Consider the following 19483-nt stretch of genomic DNA (forward strand, 5'->3'; position numbering starts at 1 on the left):
CTGTCAGGAGTAGATGTTGTTACCTAGGGAAGTGGTGGAATCTCCAAGATTTTTAAGCTCAGGCTTCTGAAAGCCCTGGCTGGGATGATTTATGTGGGGATTGGTCCTGCTTTGAGCAGGGGGGTGGACTAGATGACCTCATGAGGTCCCTTCCAACCCTGACATTCTATGATTATATTCTATGATTCTAAATCAGGCATACTTTGGGTCTATGCACACATGAGAATTCTTAATTGACAGTGAGGAAATGGTTTGGTAGAGAAAATATGGAATTGGTTGATGGGAAAACACTAGATTTGTTTATGGGTAAACTGAGGACTGAAGGAATTTATTTAGGCTAGATAATAGGAACTGATCACCTCTTACTATGGGTGGTGTCCCTTCAGGTGGCTGACAAGTAATTTGTCAGCTTCGGTATTTTGGATATCAGTAAGAGTTTCACTACTAGAAGTCTGTCCTACTGCTATGGGTGTGAATAAGGATAGGGGTGTTGCCTACAGCTTGTCACCAAAGAAGTAGGTATGTCTCGCACCTCCATTAACTGCTTTATGCAAGGTTTTTCTCTGATCAGTTTTGGTTGTGTGGGGGTGAGGGAAAAGACTGGATAATGTGCCCTGGTTGCAAAAGAAGACAGGTATTATCTGTGACCACTGAGTTCATAACAGGATATTGATAATAAAATATTTAACCATGTGTTGTGACTACTTACATTAAAGAAATCCATTCACCTTAGTTTAGGAGAGAGAGCACTGATTGACAGAAAGTAATAAGGTGTTGCAGATCCCCATAGTGCAATTGTTTTTTCTTCTCCACTGTCAGTCCAGCTTTCATTTTGGCGAGTTTTGCACAAAGATACATCCAATAATTCTGCAGCCACTGGTCATCAGCCCAAGCCTTCATTGTTGCAGAAGATTTTTGCCCTTGGGAACAATGTAGGGTGAGACCATATAATACACTTACTGAATATTTGTGAATCATCTTCTACACATAAGCAATGACGTGTGCACATGGGACTGTAAGAGCTGGATTCACAGGCAAGAGTAATGCAGCAAAAGGCAATCCTAAAATTTGTAAACAGTTCTGATACTTTACATAGACAAATATGAGATACTCTTTTAAATACTCAAGAGATGTGATGCAGAGTTTGATGGAATATAGGGAAAGTATGTCACTGCATCAAGTCTCCTGTAGCAGTAAATTAACAGCAGGGAAGCAGATTTTTATATTTTTAGTGGCATCCAGAAACGGTCCAAGGGAGTTTTCCTATTGAAGGGGGATGACAGGGGCCGCAGCTTATATGGGCTCGAGGTGCTTAAGCACCAGTAATCTTCAAGGCTGAGGGCTCTGTTCCACCAATATTTGGAGCGGTGTTTCTCCCCTGCCCCCGCCGCAGAGCTTCCCTGCCTGAAAGAAAACAGCCAGTGCCTCTCTCCTTTCTTTGTGCTGTTTCTGCCTACGGATATAGAGATCAGCGGCTGGCAGCCTCTTGGAGCACCGGGGAGGGGAGGAAGAGGAGAGAGGAGGAGACAGGAGGCACTCAGGTGCTTAGGAGTTCTCTTCCCCCTGCACGCAGGGGAATAGCAGGGTGGGAGGCCACACATGATGGCAGCCCCCACCCGGTGTGACGAGCTGGGAATGTTCTTAATGTTTTCTCTGAATACTGTGTTGGTGCCTCAGTGTCTCCTATGCCGTTCTAAAGTATGTAGGTGGTGGATCAAGGTATTTGATTGCTACAGAGCAAAGGGCCAGTGCACCTAAATGCCTGGCACTCTGTCTCCTAGCAACTGATGGCCTGGGCCCCTCCTCTGCAAAGGTGCCAGCTGAAGGTGTTGGAGACAAAGAGGTCAGGTGACCTCCTGGCCCAGGAAAAGAACTGAGCAGAGAGGAGGGGCTGGAGGGGGTTTGGGAGTCTGGAGCTAGCTGGGGATGATGAGGGAAGTGCATATGGGGATCTGGCTCACTGCCCCCAGAATGGACCCAGCTGTGGGATCTTGTTCGCTGTACCTACAAGCTCTGTTTTAGACCGTGTTCCTGTCACCGAATAAACCTCTGTTTTACTGGCTGGCTGAGAGTCATGTCTGACTGCGAAGTGGGGGGGCAGGACCCTGTGGCTTCCCCTGGACCCCGCTGGGGTGGGATCGCTGTGGGAAGCACATGGAGGGGTAGAGGATGCTGAATGCACTAAGGAGAGACCCAGGAGATGAAGATGTGTGAGCTTCTTGCCCTGAAAAAGTCTGCTCCAAGGGAGAGGAGGCTCCCCAAAGTCCTGACTGGCTTGGTTGGGAGCAGTTCCAGAGCATCGCCCAGGGACTCTGTGCCACCCAATACCCACCGCAGGGGAGGCGAGTGGGCTTTCTGGACCTGAGAGAGTCCCTAGGAGCATGTGCAGTGACTGTGTTGCAGAGTGAGTGTGCTGTGGGGGGAGAGGAGGGATCCCTCCACTGGAGCTTGCTGCTGCTGATAATGGGTGGGGGGGAGTCCTCTCTGGTCCTAGACCTGGGGCAGCCTGTCTGCATCCCAAGTTACTTATCCCCAGCCCTCCCCCACCCCAGAGCCTGCACCGCCAGCACCCCAAACCTGAGCACCCTCCTGCACTGTGAACCCCTCATCCCCTGCCCCACCCCAGAGCCCTCACCTAAGGGGGGAAAATGTGCAACTGAAATGTGGTGGTCAGTTTGCAGTATCATTGTGTTTAGCACAATACTTGATTATTTTACACCCCTTTAAAGTATATAAGTAGTTGTATACAGGTGTTACAAAGTGGCAATGTTCTTAATGTTTTCTCTGAAGACTGTGTGGGTGCCTCAGTTTCCCATATGCATTTCTCAAGGATCTAGATGGTGGGATAAGGGGGTGTGATTGTTGTAGAGCCCTGGAGGGCCAGTGTGATGCTGTCTGCACAGAGAATGGCCGAAACCCTGTCTCCGGGCACCTGAAGGCCTGGGCCACTCTCCTGCAAGCTGCCAATTGAAGGTGTTGGAGAACAAAGAGATCAGGTGGCCTCCTAATGCCTGGAAAAGAGAGAGAGGGCAGAGGAGGGAGTGTCAGTGCCTATGCGGACTTCCGGGAAGCCCATGGTGTGGAAGGGGATGCTGTGATGCTTTGGAACTACTCCATGCAAAGCCAGTCAGGACTCTGCGAGAGACTCCTCTCTCTGAGCGTACTGTCTCCAGGATAAGAAGCTTACACCTTCCTGGGTCTGACCTTGGAGCATTCAACTCTTTCCACACCGTGCACTTTCTGCAGCAAGTGTGCCCAGACAGGTCATGGGGCAACCAGCGGTCCCTGCACCCCAACTCTGCAGTCAGACGTGACTCTCAGCCAGCCGGTAAAATAGAAGGTTTGTTAGACAACAGGAACACAGATTAAACAGAGCTTGTAGGTACAGAAAATGACCCCTCAGTCAGGTCCATCTTGGAGGGTGGGGAGCCTAGACCCAAGTTCTGGGCCTCTCCCCATTTCCCCAGCCAGCTCCAAACTGACACTCCCTCCTCTAGCCTTTGTATCTCTTTAGGACAAGGAGGCCACCTTATCTCTTTGTCCCCAACACCTTCAGTTGGCACCTTGCAGGGGAAACTGAGGCATCCACACAGTATTCCGAGAAAACATTAAGAACATTCCTAATTTGGCACAACAGGTGTAACAAAATTTAATACCGTATATTGAAGCAGGCAAGTGCTGCTTCTCACTTTCCACTTTTAAATGACCCTTGTAATCGTGTGTTTCTGATGTGTTGTAGCTTAATTTTATATCAGCTTACAGAGCGAGAGCGGGGAGATAGACCACCATTTTGGGCACCACCAAAAATTATACAAACCTGCCGCCTATGGGATTAGATTCAGTATCGACTTTACAATGGTGCCATGGCACCAGGGCCACCCTGCATCTCACTGCAGACACAGTGCTCAGAATTAAGCAATGTTCTCAAGGCTATTGTACTCAGTACTAGTTTTCAGTTGGCAGCTACATGCTTCAGCCAGGCCACTTTCTCACTAGGCTATATCCTGAATATTGTGACTGGGAATGAGGCGGGGGCGGGGAGTGTAGCAGATGCAAATTCGAGGTGAATATTATCTTGTCAATACTGTCCTGGGTTTATGATGCTTTATGCCATGGACTGAAGCAAAGTGGCTGGTGAATAACCAGGAATCTGGTTAATAATTATCTAAATTCAGCTTTCTTCTTTCTCTCTCTGTGAATTATCACTACTTCAAAATAGTGTGCAAGTTGACTGGATAATGGTAATAAAATAATCTCTTGTTAAAACATTGTAAACCATACTACCTGGTTTTTATATTAAACACCTACTATACATAATACAATAAATCTGACAAACAAAACCTAGGAACATTTTATTCTTTCTATGTCTTATTTACAGTTTTACAGTAATCTCTTGCTTCAGAATGCCTCAAGGGTCACCCATACAGTTTGCAATAGGAATCAACATGTGGCTTGGCAGCTGACTCTTGACTGATTCCTGAACAGCTGGTAACTCAATATTAATCTGACATAGATACTATATGCAGAAGCACAACTCTGTATATATGGGGAGGGTGATTATTGACCTTTCTGCATATGTAATAATAGTTTTTGGTGTTTGTAAGACAAGGCATAATAATGAACTTTGTAAAAGTTCCTGTTTGGTGTGAGAGATGTTACTTATACCTAAATTCACTCCCCTTCCCCACACCCAGCCCTATGCATGCTGGCTAGGGAATATCACTACTGTAGTGTCAGCTTTTAAGAGAGCTTCACATGCAGAGCCGTCAGTAGGGATTTTTGGCACATAAGGCAAGGAACAGAGGCAGCATGTCCGACTCTTCCCTATTAGAGGGAAGGATCCACCAACGAATTTCTGCAAAAGAGCTGTATGCGCTGCCCCTCTCCATTGAAGACGACCAGCGGCACTTCGGCAACGAGTACCACAGTCCCTCTCAGAGGGAAGGACTTGCTGCCGAATTGCCGCTGAAGGAGAGACTTTCTGAGCCCCTCACTTTCCGTGCCCGAGGCAAATGCCTCACTCGCCTTGCCCTCGTTACGGCAATGTTCACATGCACCACTTCTAGTATTACGGTAAGTTAAAACAAGCTACAGTACATTGGGACATTAATGCTCTATTACAGTGTTTGCATTAGCATATTAAAAGCTATAACAGTGAACAGAATAGTTAGGGCCGGCTTTAGGAAGTTTGGGGCCCACCCAATTCAAACATTTTCGGCGGTGCCCCAGCAGGGATGACTTTAAAAAAAAGGAAAAAAAGGTGGGGGAAAAAAAGCCTTTCCTTTCTTAGCAACCGGTTCCCTATGAAAAGTTATGATTTAAGGGATGTGCCAGAATATGTATGTCTGGTACCAATAGGGTTACTATATTTCCAGATTTAAAAATTCCTCCCGGACAGCAATTTAAAAACCAAAAAGTCTGACATGTCCAGGAAAATAGGGCTGTATGTTAACCCTACCTACAGTTCTTTTTTAAAAAGATGGGCCTGAACTAGAAATGAGCTCCGTTTTACATGTGTGGGTCCAGGGGCGGCTCTAGAAATTAGGCTGCCCCAGGCAGCGCGGTGTGCTGCGCCGCCCTTCCTCGGTCCCGCGGCGGGTCCCCTCTTCCCGCGGCTCCGGTTGAGCTCCTGCAGGCCTGCCTGGCAGGTCCACGGGGACCTGCCGCAGGCATGACTGGCCGCAGTCATGCCTGCGGCAGGTCCACCGGAGCCAAATGCCGCCCCCCCCGGGAAAGGGCCGCCCCACGTGCCTGCTTGGCGCGCTGGGGTCTAGAGCCGCCCCTGGTCCCTGCCACTCCCTGGGAGTGTGCTAGGGTGACCAGATGTCCCGATTTTATAGAGACAGTCCCAATCTTGGGGTCTTTTTCTTATATAGGATCCTATTAACCTCCACCCCATCCTGATTTTTCACACTTGCTGTCTGGTCACCCTAGGGTGTGCACATGTGTGTGGGTACCAGCTGCTCTCTTCTCCCATCATTGAAGCAGGTGTGCAGGGTTACTGCCCAGGGAATTGCAGGGCACCAGTGGCTATGGGGCTGGCTGCAGGAAGGGCAAGGGGTGCAGCAATGGCTGGAGACAGGGGTGTGTGGGGTGGGGTGGGCTGGGCTGGCTGGCTTCAAGCAGGGCCATGGGGGGGGTGGCATAGATTGGCAGTGCTGAAGACAGAGGAGTGCAGGAATGGCTGGCTTCAGGCAGGGGGGTGCAGCAGGGGTTGGCTGGAGACAGGGCACGGGGTGCAGGTACAGGGGGTACAGACCACCTGGTATGGTAAGTGCTCCCTCCTCCTCCTCCCTCCCCCACCAGAGTAACAGCAGCCACCTGGGGCTCCCCTGCTTCCACAGCCCTGGCCATGTACACAGCTGCCGGAGCCCTGGGGAAGCGGCGGGGCTCCAGTGGCTATTTAAAGGGCTGGGGCGATAGAAGCAATGGGGGCGATGGACTTTTTAAGTAGCCCACAGATCCCAACAGCCCTACCCCAGGGCTCCAGCAGTGTGGCAGTGGTGGCAATTTAAAGGGCCCCCAGGCCCTTTAAATTGTCCCCTGGAGAAGCCGGGCCACCCCGGTACAGTGCACTGACTCTTGCCAATACACCGAACCGGGGCTTGGGCGCAGGACCCTCTTAGGGGCAGGGCCCGATTCAGGGGAATTGGTTGAATTAGCCTAAAGCCGGCCCTGCCAGTATATCCAGGACATTAGTAGCACACTTCCCCCCCCCCCCCCCCCAATACCTAGTAGTTGCATTGTCATCTCCCATAGCTACTTAGGTTGCAGCTTTATTGTTAAACCTAAATTGGGAAGAAAGACTATTGATTCAGAACTTCTTTAATGGTTACTTTATCGCTAAAGGGTGTAGTGGGGTATAGACTTGGAGAGAGGAAGGTTTCTATGATGTAGGCAAGATCAAGTATTTTATCCAAAACCAGAATACGAATGGCGCTGGTCTTCTGGGTGTCTGACCTTCAGCTATTGTCAAAAGTTTGAGGGTGACTCATCTCCTTCCTCATATTTTGGTTGAGGATTGTATTGATAAAGGGATTGGCCTCAAAGACGTGGTTGTAGGACTCTGCCACGGTGTAGTTTTCATCTTGGATTGCCTGGTCCTAATTATAGTAAAGCATGCGCTTTAGTCTTTGTAATTATATGTTATAACTCTGTTGCTTTTTATGAAGACAGGAGTAAAAGAAAAGTAGCTGCAATATTTTCATACTAAACTAATGCTGAAAATGTACATAATTTCAATCAGATTCCTAATCTTAATTTTTGGTTAATTTTCTTATGGATTTATTTATTATGGTGGGAAACTGCTATAGGGAAGTACACTTCTCCTATATAGGTCATAAGGATCCTATCTGTCTGAAACTGGCTGCTCTTTCTTTCTTTGATCTGCAGAGTGACTGATGCTTTTCAGACATCAGTTGTGGGTACAGAAGGGTTTCATTGCATCTTCTCTCTTGGCACCAGTTACTGTTCTCCCTTCTTGTTGTATTGATAGTGGGTGTGTGTGTCTCTCCTTTCTTTAAAATCATATATGCTAGGGACAGTCTTGTCCTCTTCTCCTCTCCTGATGTCAGTGTAGATGCAGGCGGTGCAAAATGTACTACAGTCATATAGTATCTCAAATGCAAAGCTACATTTCAATGATCTGAGGTTTGAAGAACAATGTGGAACTAGCTGTTTTATGGGATGTCTCAATTTCATTCCTGTAGTAACATAACTGGTGATAGGAAAGCAGGGAGAGAGAGAGGTGTGTGCTCTGCAAGGCTGCTTGCCACGGGGCCAATGGGTGTGGGTGGGCTGGGTAGGATCACGGGAGTCACATCTCAGGGATCTGCCCCCCTACCCAGCACTGCTCCAGCTATGAGCTGTCTCCACTGCCTGGGACCTATGGGGCCCCACCTGCCTCCCCAGGGGAAGAGCCACCTGGGACTGGTGCAGAAGCTGCACCAGTCTCAGCCACTCACAGGGAACAGTCGGGGAGGGGGGAGGCTCAGCTGGGTCCTGAGAGAGCCTGGCCCGGGTAGGCTCTGCTCCTGCTCCAGCCTGGCTGCTTCCACCACTCCCAAGAGGCCAGAGTTCTCCTGCCCCAGGACCAGTTCTGGCTGCGCTGCCATCTCAGCCTCGCAGCCACAGTCACCTCCCATCAGGGCCGGCTACTGTGGCTGGGGGCTAGGGTTTGGGAGAGTAGGTCTCTAGGGGTGTGGGTCGGTGCTGGGCACTGGGGGGGGGGAGATCTATGTGTTGGGGGCCTGTCAGTGGGGAGATCTGTGTGTGTGTGGGTGCTGGGAAGTGTGGGGGTCTGTGTGGGTCACTGCAGTTGTGGTGGTGGGCGGAGGGTAGGCGAAAGTAGGCAGGCCAGCGCCAGCGCCGCGCCGCCCGCCCCCTCCCGGTGGGTCCCCTCTCCCTTCCCCCTCAGTGAGTCTCCCACCGGCACGCTCTGGGCTGGTCCGTCGCGCCGGGCGGGGCGGGAGCCCTGCGCACCCAGTGCTGTGCGGAGCTCGACAGAGCCGCGGGAAGAGACCGCCCGCCGTATTGCTGCCCGCGGCAGGTCGCCTCGTCCGCTCCGACCTGCCGCCGCAGGCATGCAAGGCTCCAGGCACGGAGCCAAAATGCCGCCCCCGACGCCCGCCGCGCCGCCTGCTTGGCGCGCTGGGGTCTAGAGCCGCCCCTGGTGGTGGGGGGCACTGGACAGTGAGGGGATCTGTAGGGGGGCTCTGGGTGGGAAGGTGTGGGGCACTGTGCAGTTGTGGGAGGGCTGTGGGGGGTCTTCAGCTGGGGGGCACTGGTCAGTGAGAGGATCTGTGGGGGGGTTCTGAGTGGGTGGGGGAGTGATCTGGGAGTGCACTGGGCAGGGGGGTTTGTGGGGGTCTCTAGATGGTGCAGCACTGGGTGAAGGGAGTCAGAGGGGTTCAGGGCAGGGGATTTGTGGGGGTCTCTGGGTGGTGTGGCACTGGGCATAGGAGTCGGAGGGTGCTGAGCAGGGGTTTGTGGGGTCTCGGGGTGGTGTGGCACTGCGCGTAGGGAGCCAGAGGGGTGCTGAGCAGGGGGTAGCATGGTGCAGCATGGGCCCACCCCCAAGGGGAAGAAGCACAATGGCAGTGCAGGGCTGGGCTGGACAGCATGGGTCTGGCAGCTCCTGGTTTGTAAACAGTGCCCTTGTACTGGGCTGGGTGGAGTGGGGCTGTCCCTGCCGTGCCATGACTCATATCCCATTGCCCCAAGTCAGCCCCTAGCTCTGAGGACTCTGCCCCCCTGCCTCATGTCCCCATTTCCCCCACGGGGGCCCACAACAGGTTAATCCGGCCCTGTTTGGGGTGCAGGCTCTGGGATGGAGTTGGGGGTGCAGGAGGGTTGCAGGCTATGGGGAGTTTGAGTGACGGGTGCAGGCTCTGACCTGGGGCAGGGGATTGGGGTGCAGGAGGGGGTACAGACATGTGGGCTCTGGGAGGGAGTTACCAAATCAGCACGTTGTATAAGAGAAAGGAGCTGCAGGGATTTCATATAGACATAGAAAATGATAGAAGACACTTTTACATAGTCAAAATGTGAGAGACAGAGTGTGAGGGAGGGAGGGAGGGAGGGGCCGTCTGTACAATATTTCCCCGCATTCAGTCTCCTGGATGGAGCAGTAAGAGCCCTGCAGCACTTGTATAAGATAGAGGAGCTGCGGTGTCTGAGCTTTGACAGTGTAGGAATCGGGCTGCCTGTGCCTTTAAGACCCAGCCCCAGGAACCCGCCCCCTGCTCCAGGGCTGACACAGGGCACAACTGAAAACAGCCTGTGCCCCCCCCACAACCCCGACACCCCCAGATCTGCGAGCCCAGCAGGTGGCTCATCCCGAGGGCCACTGTTCCCCCACCCCTCCTAAACGGGGTTTTGTCCCCACACAGGGTCTGGCAGCGTCTCCCCTGGGCTTAACCGCGGCTCCCACCCCCACCCCCGATTTTTCCCCTTCAGCCTCTCTCCTGCCGCTGCCTACAGCAGCTTGAACCCCTCTGGCCAGTAAATTTCTGTCCCCCGCTCAGACCCTGGCAGCCCCCCCGCTGCGATTTGCCCCCTTGAGCATTTTAAACGCCCCCAAAGAGCAGGCAGCAAATCGTGAGTAGAAGTGAGGGCAGAGAGAGGGCAGTGGCGACAGCGGAGGTTACTGGGCATGCTCAGTTCGGCTGCGCATGCTCAGTGCAGCCAAAGTAGCGAATCGGGAGCGGTTCATGTTTCTGTCCGTACACCTGCTGGGTCAAGTCTGGAAGCGAGAGCGAACCTCCCTGCTGAATGGGAAGTGAATCGGGCTGGGAGTCCCGCCTGAGGCCCCCCCGCCCCAGAAATAGCTTGTTAATTGCAGTGCCCCCACCCCAAGTCCTCCAGCGCCCTGGAAGCGCACCCCAATCAGAGCAGTTTGGGTCCGGGACAGGGGCGCTGGAACAATTTGTACAGTGGAGGGGCTGAGAGCCACTGAACCAAACTGTGAACCCTGGATATATGGAGGCCACTAGAAGCCGTTGATGCGGCTGCACCCCCCGGCCCCATTGTGTCAGCACTCTGGGGCAGGGACAGTCCTTTCCTGGTGCACATGGAGCCCTGACCTCTGATGCAGCATCATCAGTGCTAAACACGCCTCGCTGAGACCAGTGCTTAAAGTGTGGGTGTCCAGGGGGCTCCCAGGAAGCCCCAGACACAGCCAAATAAATACAAATCAAGCCACGTCCCTGAGCCACGTCCCTTAGCCACGTCTAAGTACTGGCACCTGCTACTGTCGGAAGACCGGATACTGGGCTAGATGGACCTTTGGACTGACCCAGGAGGGTGGTTCTTATGTTCTACCAAAGCTGCTGTTCCCAAGGAGACTCCTTCCCCTTTTTCAGACCACTTTAAGCACTGGCTCGGATCTAGCTCCCGCTCCAAGGCTCCATTTCTCCTGCCAGCGCTGAGGATCCAGGATGCTGGATTATTTATTGCTTATTATTTGTATTAACATGAATAATGTCTAGCACCAAGCAGTCCTAATCCCAGCCCAGGAGCTCATCGCTGCTGTACAAACAGGGAACAAAACCACAGCCCCTGACCCACACGGCTTTTGCTGACCATCCATGCACACGTCTGCTTGTTACAGTCATTGTTGTCAGTCTGAGCACGGCCAGCTTCAGGCATTCACAAATGATGAATCAGGCCCCCAAATCAAGCAATACTTACAAATCACATACTCGCCCAAATAATGAATGGGGATTTCTTTTTCTTTGCTTTCCTGTTTCCAAGCCTTTAGGGGTCACATTTTCAGGCTTTTCCCCACAGTCTCCAGGGCGAGAAACTTGCTCTTTGTAAGTGAGAGCCATAGAATTAGGGGTGCAGGGGGTGCTGCAGCACCCCCAGGTTTTATGTGGGGTCCTGGCTGCTGGCCCCACTCCTGGGGTTCCACTCCCAGCAGTGCATCCGGGGCCCTGGCAGCCAACCCTGCACTTGGGGGGGTCTGCTCTTGGCCCCGCATGCAAGACTCTGCTCCTGGCCCTGCATCCACCACCAGCTGTGGCCCCAGCCTTGGCCCCCTTACACCTGTCCGAGTCCCCCCCTTCCAGAGACACAGCCCTGCTCCCAGCCTCAGCTCTGGTGATGGGTGGGGGTGCGGATAGGGGTAAGGGAGATGTGAGGTAAAAAGTTTGGAGACAGTTTTGCTGGCTTTCAGCACCCCCACTATAAGAAACATTCCAGTGCCACTGGTGAGAGCTGAGATTTAGAGCTGGGTGGATTTTTTTCATCCATACAGTCATTTTTGTCAGCTGGAAACTATTTGCAAAATTGTGCCTGAAAAAAATGAATTATTTTGGAAATGTCCAAGTGAAATGTTTTGTTCTGACCTGAACATTTTTTTCCACTCTTTGATTTGTCAAAATTTTTTTGAAACAGTTCATTCAACTCAAAATCAAATGTTTATTTTTCCATCACTGCTAGTGAACTGACACATTCCTTATTTGCGCAGCTGTTCTGCAATTCTCATGCAGTCTCTTGATTTGGGCCCTGAGCATGGGCGCCAACTTATATGGGCTCGTGGAGCTAAAGCCCCAGGAATATTCAAAATCAGGGGCTCTGCTCCACCAATATTTGGAGCTAGGTTTCGCCCCTTTAAATCCCAGCCGCGGACGGGAATCAGAGGGCTCTGGGCTGCCTGCAACCGTGGAGAGCCCAGAGCCTTTTAAATCCCAGCCGGCTGGGAATCAGAGGGCTCTGGGCTGCCTGCAACCGCGGGGAGCCCAGAGCCCTTTAAATCTCAGCCGGGGCTGGGAATCGGAGGGCTCTGGGCTCCCCGCGGCTGCCAGCAGCTCAGAGCCCTTTGAATCCCAGCCCCTGGCCGCTGACTGCCCCCTCCCCAGACCTCTGTCCCAACTGCCCCCCAGGACCCCCACCCCCTATCTAAGCACCACTGGTCCTTGTCCCCCGTTACCCACTCCCGAGACAACTGCCCCTAACTGCCCCTTGGGACCCCAGCCCCTATCTAAGCCTCCCTTCTCCTTGTCCCCAACTGCCCCCTCCTGAGACCCCACCCAACTTCCCCCCAGGACCCCACCCCCTACCTGTCCCCTGATAAACCTCCTAGACTCCCATGCCTATCCTACTGCTGCCTGTCCCCTGACTGCCCCTCCGAACCTCTGCCCCATCCAACCCCCCCTGCTCCTTGTCCCTTGACTGGCCCCTGGAACCCCCTACCCCTTCTCCAACCTTGTAATCTTGTGGCACTGACGCGTTGTAGCTTCATTTTATATCGGCTTACAGGGCGGGAGTGGGGGGGGGCACCACCATTTTGGGCCCCACCAAAAATTATACAAACCTGCCGCCTATGGCCCTGAGTCTTTAGGAAATGCAAAAAAATTGCAAGCGCTGGCAACACTGATTTTCTCAAGGCCCTTTCCCCCATTCTTCACAATGTGTGGCCATGTAGACTAGTGTAAAGTGAGCACAAACTATACATGTCGTGTAAAGTGAGATCAGGACAGTCACATTTTACATCCACTCTGTATTGGTGCACAAGACTGCAGAAGGAAGATAATCTACCAAATGGCATAAATTGAAAGAGTTGAGGTTTAAAATAATTAAAAAATGCACATGCAATCAAAATAAAAAACACACAAAAATAGTTTAAGTAAAAATTAAGATAGTTTTCAAAAGTTGAAATGGTTAAAATAGTTTTAGAAAGTTAAATAGTTTAAAAAGTTAAAATTAATTTTAAAAAAGTTTAAATTGAACTTTATTGGCACTTTCACTTGCACAGAGAAAACCCTCAAATGCCATTTGTTTTAATATTTTCACAAAAGTTTTGTCCCTTTTTTTATTTGCAGCAAAATTTGAAAGTTCAACATTGGCCTTGTGGCAACTTATAAAACATTTCAAAATTCAAAAAATGCCCCTTAGCTCTGGTTATAACAAACCTCATCTGCAGGGGAAGCTTTGGCACTGAGTGACAAACTATCACAAGGGTTCTAGACTCAGAAAAATGTTACAGTCTGTGCTATTTCTCCTTCATCCATTATCAAAGCCAACCAACTCCACTATCTTAACTGAGGCCCAGATCTTCCAAGGTATTTAGGCTCCTAACTCCTGAGACAAAGTTCCTCCTCTAGCTTGGTGGGTCTTGTGCTTATTGGCAGATTTGCTCACCTCAGTGATCTTCCCCACAGTCTGGGTCAACTCCTCCTGTGTCTGATCAGGAGTTGGGAGGTTTGGGGGGAACCCAGGCCTGCCCTCTACTCTGGGTTCCAGCCCAGGGCCCTGTGGATTGCAGCTGTCTATAGTGCCTCCTGTAACAGCTGCATAACAGCTACAACCCCCTGGGCTACTTCCCCATGGCCTCCTCCAAACACCTTCTTTATCCTCACCACAGGACCTTCCTCCTGGTGTCTGATAACACTTGTACTCCTTAGTCCTCCAGCAGCACACCCTCTCACTCTCAGCTTCTTGCACCCAGCTCCGCTCCACTCACACTCTTCCTCTCCTCTAGCTCCCCCTCACTGACTGGAGTGAGCTCCTTTTTTAAACCCAGGTGCCTTGATTGGCTGCAGGTGTTCTAATCAGCCTGTCTGTCTTAATTGGTTCTAGCAGGTTCCTGATTACTCTAGTGCAGCCCCTGCTCTGGTCACTCAGGGAACAGAAAGCTCTTTCTCCAGTGGCCAGAAGACCTCCTTTCTGCTCCTCTGCTGTAGAGGGTAGGAGGGAGAGGGCTGCTGCTGCTGTTGCTGTTCCTGCTGGGCCCTCACTGCTGCTACTGCTCTGGCTCCGGCTGCTCCCCTGGCTGGGCTAGACACCACCACCCACCCCCTTTCTCTGCTGTCTGCTTGCTGGCTGGCTAGTAGATTTCCCCCCCACCACCCAGTTGCTGCTGTTGCTCCACCCACAGCCCCTTTGGGGGGGGGGGCTGCTGGCCGGCTCCCCAGAGGAGGAGTGAGGACCCAGCTCCAGGCCTTGTTGCTGAGGAAGCCACCACCACCATCTTCTGGGCGGGGTCCCTCCTGCCTAGCCACCAGACCACCACCTGGAGCTGCTGGAGCTGCTGTGTTAGCTGCTGAGGAGCTGCTGGAGCCCCGAGGAGAAGGAGAGTGCTGCCTGCTGCTGCTGGAGGACCTCGTAGAGACTCTGAAAGCCACCGTGGAGGGGGCACCTAAGGACTGAGTATTTTTCGGACTGTGCTCTTGTGGTGGGGGCTTGGACTGTGTCTGTTGGGACACTGGGGGTGTGGCGTGGAGCCTGCCCCCGGTCCATCTGTGTCCCCCTTCGCCCCCACCACCGTCGTTGCCCCCTCCACCACCCCCGCTGGCGTTTTTCCATCTGCCTCATTCTCCTGCCTCTGGGACTGAGCTGCTCACCTGGCTTGCCACGCCCACCTCCACCATTTGGGCCTGCAGCAGCAGCCAGCTGCATTGACGTTTTGCTCAAGTGCCCGTGGGCGCACCCCCCACCCCCACCCCCTTGGCCTGACCCCCTCTCCTTTGCCACATTTGTCTGCCCCGCCCATTTCCTCTGTGGCCCTGACTGTCCTGCCCCAGCCCTGCAGCTAGCCCCGTGGTCACACTGCCCTGTTCCTAGTTTGATTTTCCCCCCGGCCCTGTGATCCCCCAGCCCTGATTGGCCCCTCCCCTCGTGCGCCCATGCCCCCTCCCATGCGCTTGTGCCCTTCCCCCATTTGAGTTTGCCCTTGTTCACTGCACCCCCCCCCCGATGTTGTTAGCCCCCCTGGTCCCCTAGTGCAACTAGAGGAGCCGGAATTCCCCTCTGGGTCGGTGACCTGCCACCCTTCCGCCCCTGGGTCCTTGCTTGCTCCCCACGCCCCTTTAGCCTTCCCTTTTTGGCACCCTCCTCCCCTGCCTGCAGCCTAGCGGGGAGGGGTGGTCGCCTCCTTTCCCTCCCCTCCCCTCGCTGTTTGTCCCCTTCCCGCTCGTTATGGCGGGGACGCGCGGGAGACCTCGATGCTCCCACCGCCTCTCCTCCCGAAACCCCGTGTCCAATCCCCAAGCCTCTACCTCGACCGCGCTGCCGGTTTACCTGCCACTGCCCCGCTGGGCACCGCAACGGCGAGTATCGGGGAGACGTCCGCTGCTGCCATGTCCTTCGCCCCTTCCGATTCGGAGGGAGCCCCCCCAGCCGGTCGGAAAGGTTGGGGTGGGAAGAAGGGTAAGGGCCCAGCTATAAAGACCAGGCCCTCCATGGCGGGGACTACCCCCGCTGCCGTGGTCCCGGTACCGGCCGCGGCATCCCTCCCCGCTGTTCCCTCTACCAGCTCCGCAGGTGTCCCTCCTCCGGCCCCCAGGGCATATGCCCAGGTGGCGGCGGCCCCCCCGCCTGCCGCTACTCCTCCGCCTGCCACTTCCACTACCATCTCTAGCGGCCGGGGCCCCTTTCCCACCTTGACTAGGAAGCACGGCGTCCGTTGCCTCCTGGTGCCCGCCTCGCCCCACGTCGAAACCTATGTGAGGGCGTTGGCGAGGGTAGTGGGGCCCACGGCCATTGTGGCGGCCTCCAAAATGTACGGGAAGGTGGTCTTCTTCCTGGCGTCGGAGGCCGCTGCCCAGGAAGCGGTAGAGACGGGTCTGGCAGTGGGGGGCGTGTTTGTGCCCCTGGAGCCCTTGGAAGACCTGGGGGTCCGCTTGGTCCTGACCTCCGTCCCTCCCTTCCTGCCCAATGCCACCCTGCTGCCCGACCTTTCTGCCCTGGGGCACCCTATTTCTGTCATCAGCCCTCTCCCGTTGGGCTGCAAGGACCCCGCCCTCCGTCACGTCCTCTCGTTCCGCCCGGCAAGTGCAGCTTCAACTGCCGCCGCGGCACGTGACGGAGAGGCGCTCGAGGGGTCCTTTGTGGTCCCCTACCAGGAGCCCGCTACCGGGTGCATTATTCAACGGGGAGGCCCGGTGCTACCTCTGCCGGGCGATGGGGCACATCCGGAGGACTGCCCTTGGCCCGGCACGGAGGAGCGTCCGGGACCCCCGAGCCCCGGTATGGCGCCGGCCCCGTCACCGCCAGTGCCCCTAGCTGCCCAGCACCTGAAGCTGCCCCTCCTCCTTCTCAGTCCACCGCTGTGGAGGAGGGTGCGGCGAGTTAACGCCGAGCGTGGGAGAGGCCCGCCCAGGAGACTCCTCACTCGTTCCTGTTGCCCCTCCGTTGCCTCCCGAGTCCCTAAGCCGCTGCCCTTGCCCCCAGACCTGACCCTGTTAGCCAGCCCCTGGATGATGCCATGGAGGCTGGTCTTTAGTGCAGGAAGCGGGGCAAGCGGAAGGCTCCGGTCCCATTACATCTTTCAGATTCGGAGGCCCCGGAAGAGCAGGAAGGGGTCTCTGATGACGAGCCTTCTGCCTTGCCCCCGACAGCGCCCGTTTTGTGGTGCCGGCTGGGCGCGGCGTGGCAGCACCGGACGGTGATGCTGCCCCTCCTCCAGGGTCCTTCCTGAGGAAGCCCTCGAGGAGCCCCCTTGCTCGCTTGCCATCCGCAGCCTCCGCGAGGACTGAGGTGGGCGTCGCTTCGGGTGTTGGCGGGGAGGGCCCCGGGGTGGCGGACGGCAATCTCCCCTCCATCTACGAGGAGATCGAGGCCCTGGGTCTGACCCCGGTTACGCAGGGGGAGGATGACCCTTTACTAGCGGGCCTCGATCTGAGTGACCTCACCTCGGTCCCCCTGTCCCGGTTTCCCCTCCTGACTGCCGCTTCTGCTCCTGCCTCTGAGGGTCCCCTGGGATCCTCCATCATCCCGGCTGCGGGTGGCACCCGCTGACGGCCGAGCCCATCGAGGCGACGGCCGATGCCCCGCTGCCCGGACCCGATTCCCAGGGGGTGTCCCTCTTGGGTGTGGGCCAACCGACCCCTTGCCCTACTCTTGTCCCCTCCACCTCCCGTGATGCCATTGCCGCCCCTCGGGATACTCCCCAGGGTGCAGCCTTAGTTGTTTTTCCCTGCTCTGACCCATCAGGGGCTGCTGCTCTCCTTCCGCCGCCTCCTGTTGAACTGGGGAGCGGGGCAGGCCGCGTGGCGTCGGCCCATCGGACGCCACGTCGAGGGTCTGCCCCCTGCCTGCCCGCCTTGGTGGGCCACGGGGCTGTGACGGGGGCCCCGCTGGGGGACGGTCATCGGTCCGTCACCCCACCCCCCCATGCGCTGAGGGAGGAGCTGCGGGCGTTCCTTGAGGACGTCCGTGGCTCCCGTAACAAAGTCCAACTCGCGCTCCAGCGGTGGGGGGATTTCCATCTAATCCTCCGGGCCGCAAAGGCCCTCATAGGGGAGGGTAAGGGGACCGGGAAGCAGGCCGCCGCGACCTACCGGCGGGTCTGCCTCTTCCGTGACTCTCTCCTCACCCACGGGTTTGGTCACGGATTGCTGCGCGGCCCGACGGAGGCCGTGGGCGTGTCTGCCAGCGAGGATCCCCCCCAGCACTCCTCATGGCGACGATCATCTTTGCCACTTTGAACGCCGGGGCTGTAGGATGGGTCTCCGCAGGAGCCAGGTGCTCTCCTTCCTTCGGGTCGGGGGGTACTCTGTGGTTTTCCTGCAGGAGACCCATACGGATCCGGCCGCTGAAGCTAGCTGGCGGCTGGAGTGGGGGGACAGGGTCTACTTTAGCCACCTCTCGGTTCGCTCGGCGGGAGTGGCGACCCTGTTCTCCCCCGACCTACGGCCCGAGGTGCTGGGGGTTGCCGAGGCTGTGCCGGGCCGCCTGCTGCACCTCCGGGTCCGCATGGAGGGGCTTGTGGTTAATCTCATCAACGTCTATGCCCCGACATCGGGCCCGGAGAGGTTGCGTTTTTATCGGCAGGCGTCCGCCTTCCTCGGCTCCCTGGATCCTCGTGAGTGCCTGGTCCTGGGCGGGGACTTTAACACCACCCTCGAGGAACGGGACCGCTCGGGGACCGAGCAGTGCCCGGCCGCAGCGGACGTCCTCCGGGAGATCGTCGAACGCCACTCCCTGGTGGACGTCTGGCGCGACCACCACCCGGACGACGTCTCGACTTTCACCTTCGTCCGGGTGGAGGCCCATCGGTCGCGCCACTCCCGGCTGGACCGCATTTATCTGTCACGTTTCCACCTTTCACGAGCCCACTCCTCCAGCATTCGGCCGGCCCCCTTTTCTGATCACCACCTTGCCACCGTGACAGCCTCTCTCTGCGCGGAGAGGCCGGGGCCGGCCTACTGGCATTTTAATAATAGTTTGCTGGAGGACGTGGGCTTCGTGGCATCCTTCCGGGAGTTCTGGCTGGCCTGGCGAGGGCAGAGACGCGCCTTTCCCTCGGCGCGGCGATGGTGGGACCTGGGGAAGGTGCGCGCCCGGCTCTTCTGCGCGACTACACCCGGGCGCCAGCCGACGGAGGGATGCGGCGATAGAGCAGTTGGAACAGGAGGTTTTGAAGCTGGAGGCGTCTGGCCGCCAGCCCGAGGATCCATCCTCTGCGGAGCGTGCCGGGAGAAGCGGAAGCTCCGGGCCTCGAGGATCATCGAGCCCGGGGTGCCTTTGTTCGATCCCGCATCCGCCTCCTTCGGGAGATGGAGCGCGGCTCCCGCTTCTTCTACGCCCTGGAGAAAAGGAGGGGGGCCAAAAAGCACATCATCTGCCTCCTGGCGGAGGACAGCACCCCCCTCACGGATCCGGCGGAGATCTGCGGGAGGGCCAGGGCCTTCTACGCGGCTCTTTTCTCCCCGGATCCGACCGATCCTAACGCTTGCAAAGTGCTCTGGGACGGACTCCCGATGGTCAGCGCGGGCGACCGGGACCGGCTAGAGCTGCCTCTCACTCTGGCCGAGTTCTCGGAAGCCCTCCGTCGCATGCCCACCAATAAATCTCCGGGCATGGACGGGCTGACCGTGGAGTTCTACCGCGTGTTCTGGGACGTCCTCGGCCCAGACCTAGTCACCGTCTGGGCCGAGTCTTTGCGGAGCGGGGTCCTCCCTCTTTCGTGCAGGCGAGCCGTGCTCGCCTTATTGCCGAAGAGGGGGGACCTCCATGATTTACGGAATTGGCGTCCCAT

The sequence above is a fragment of the Mauremys reevesii genome, linkage group 15 (assembly GCF_016161935.1).
Source record: "Mauremys reevesii isolate NIE-2019 linkage group 15, ASM1616193v1, whole genome shotgun sequence".
Taxonomy (NCBI): domain Eukaryota; kingdom Metazoa; phylum Chordata; order Testudines; family Geoemydidae; genus Mauremys; species Mauremys reevesii.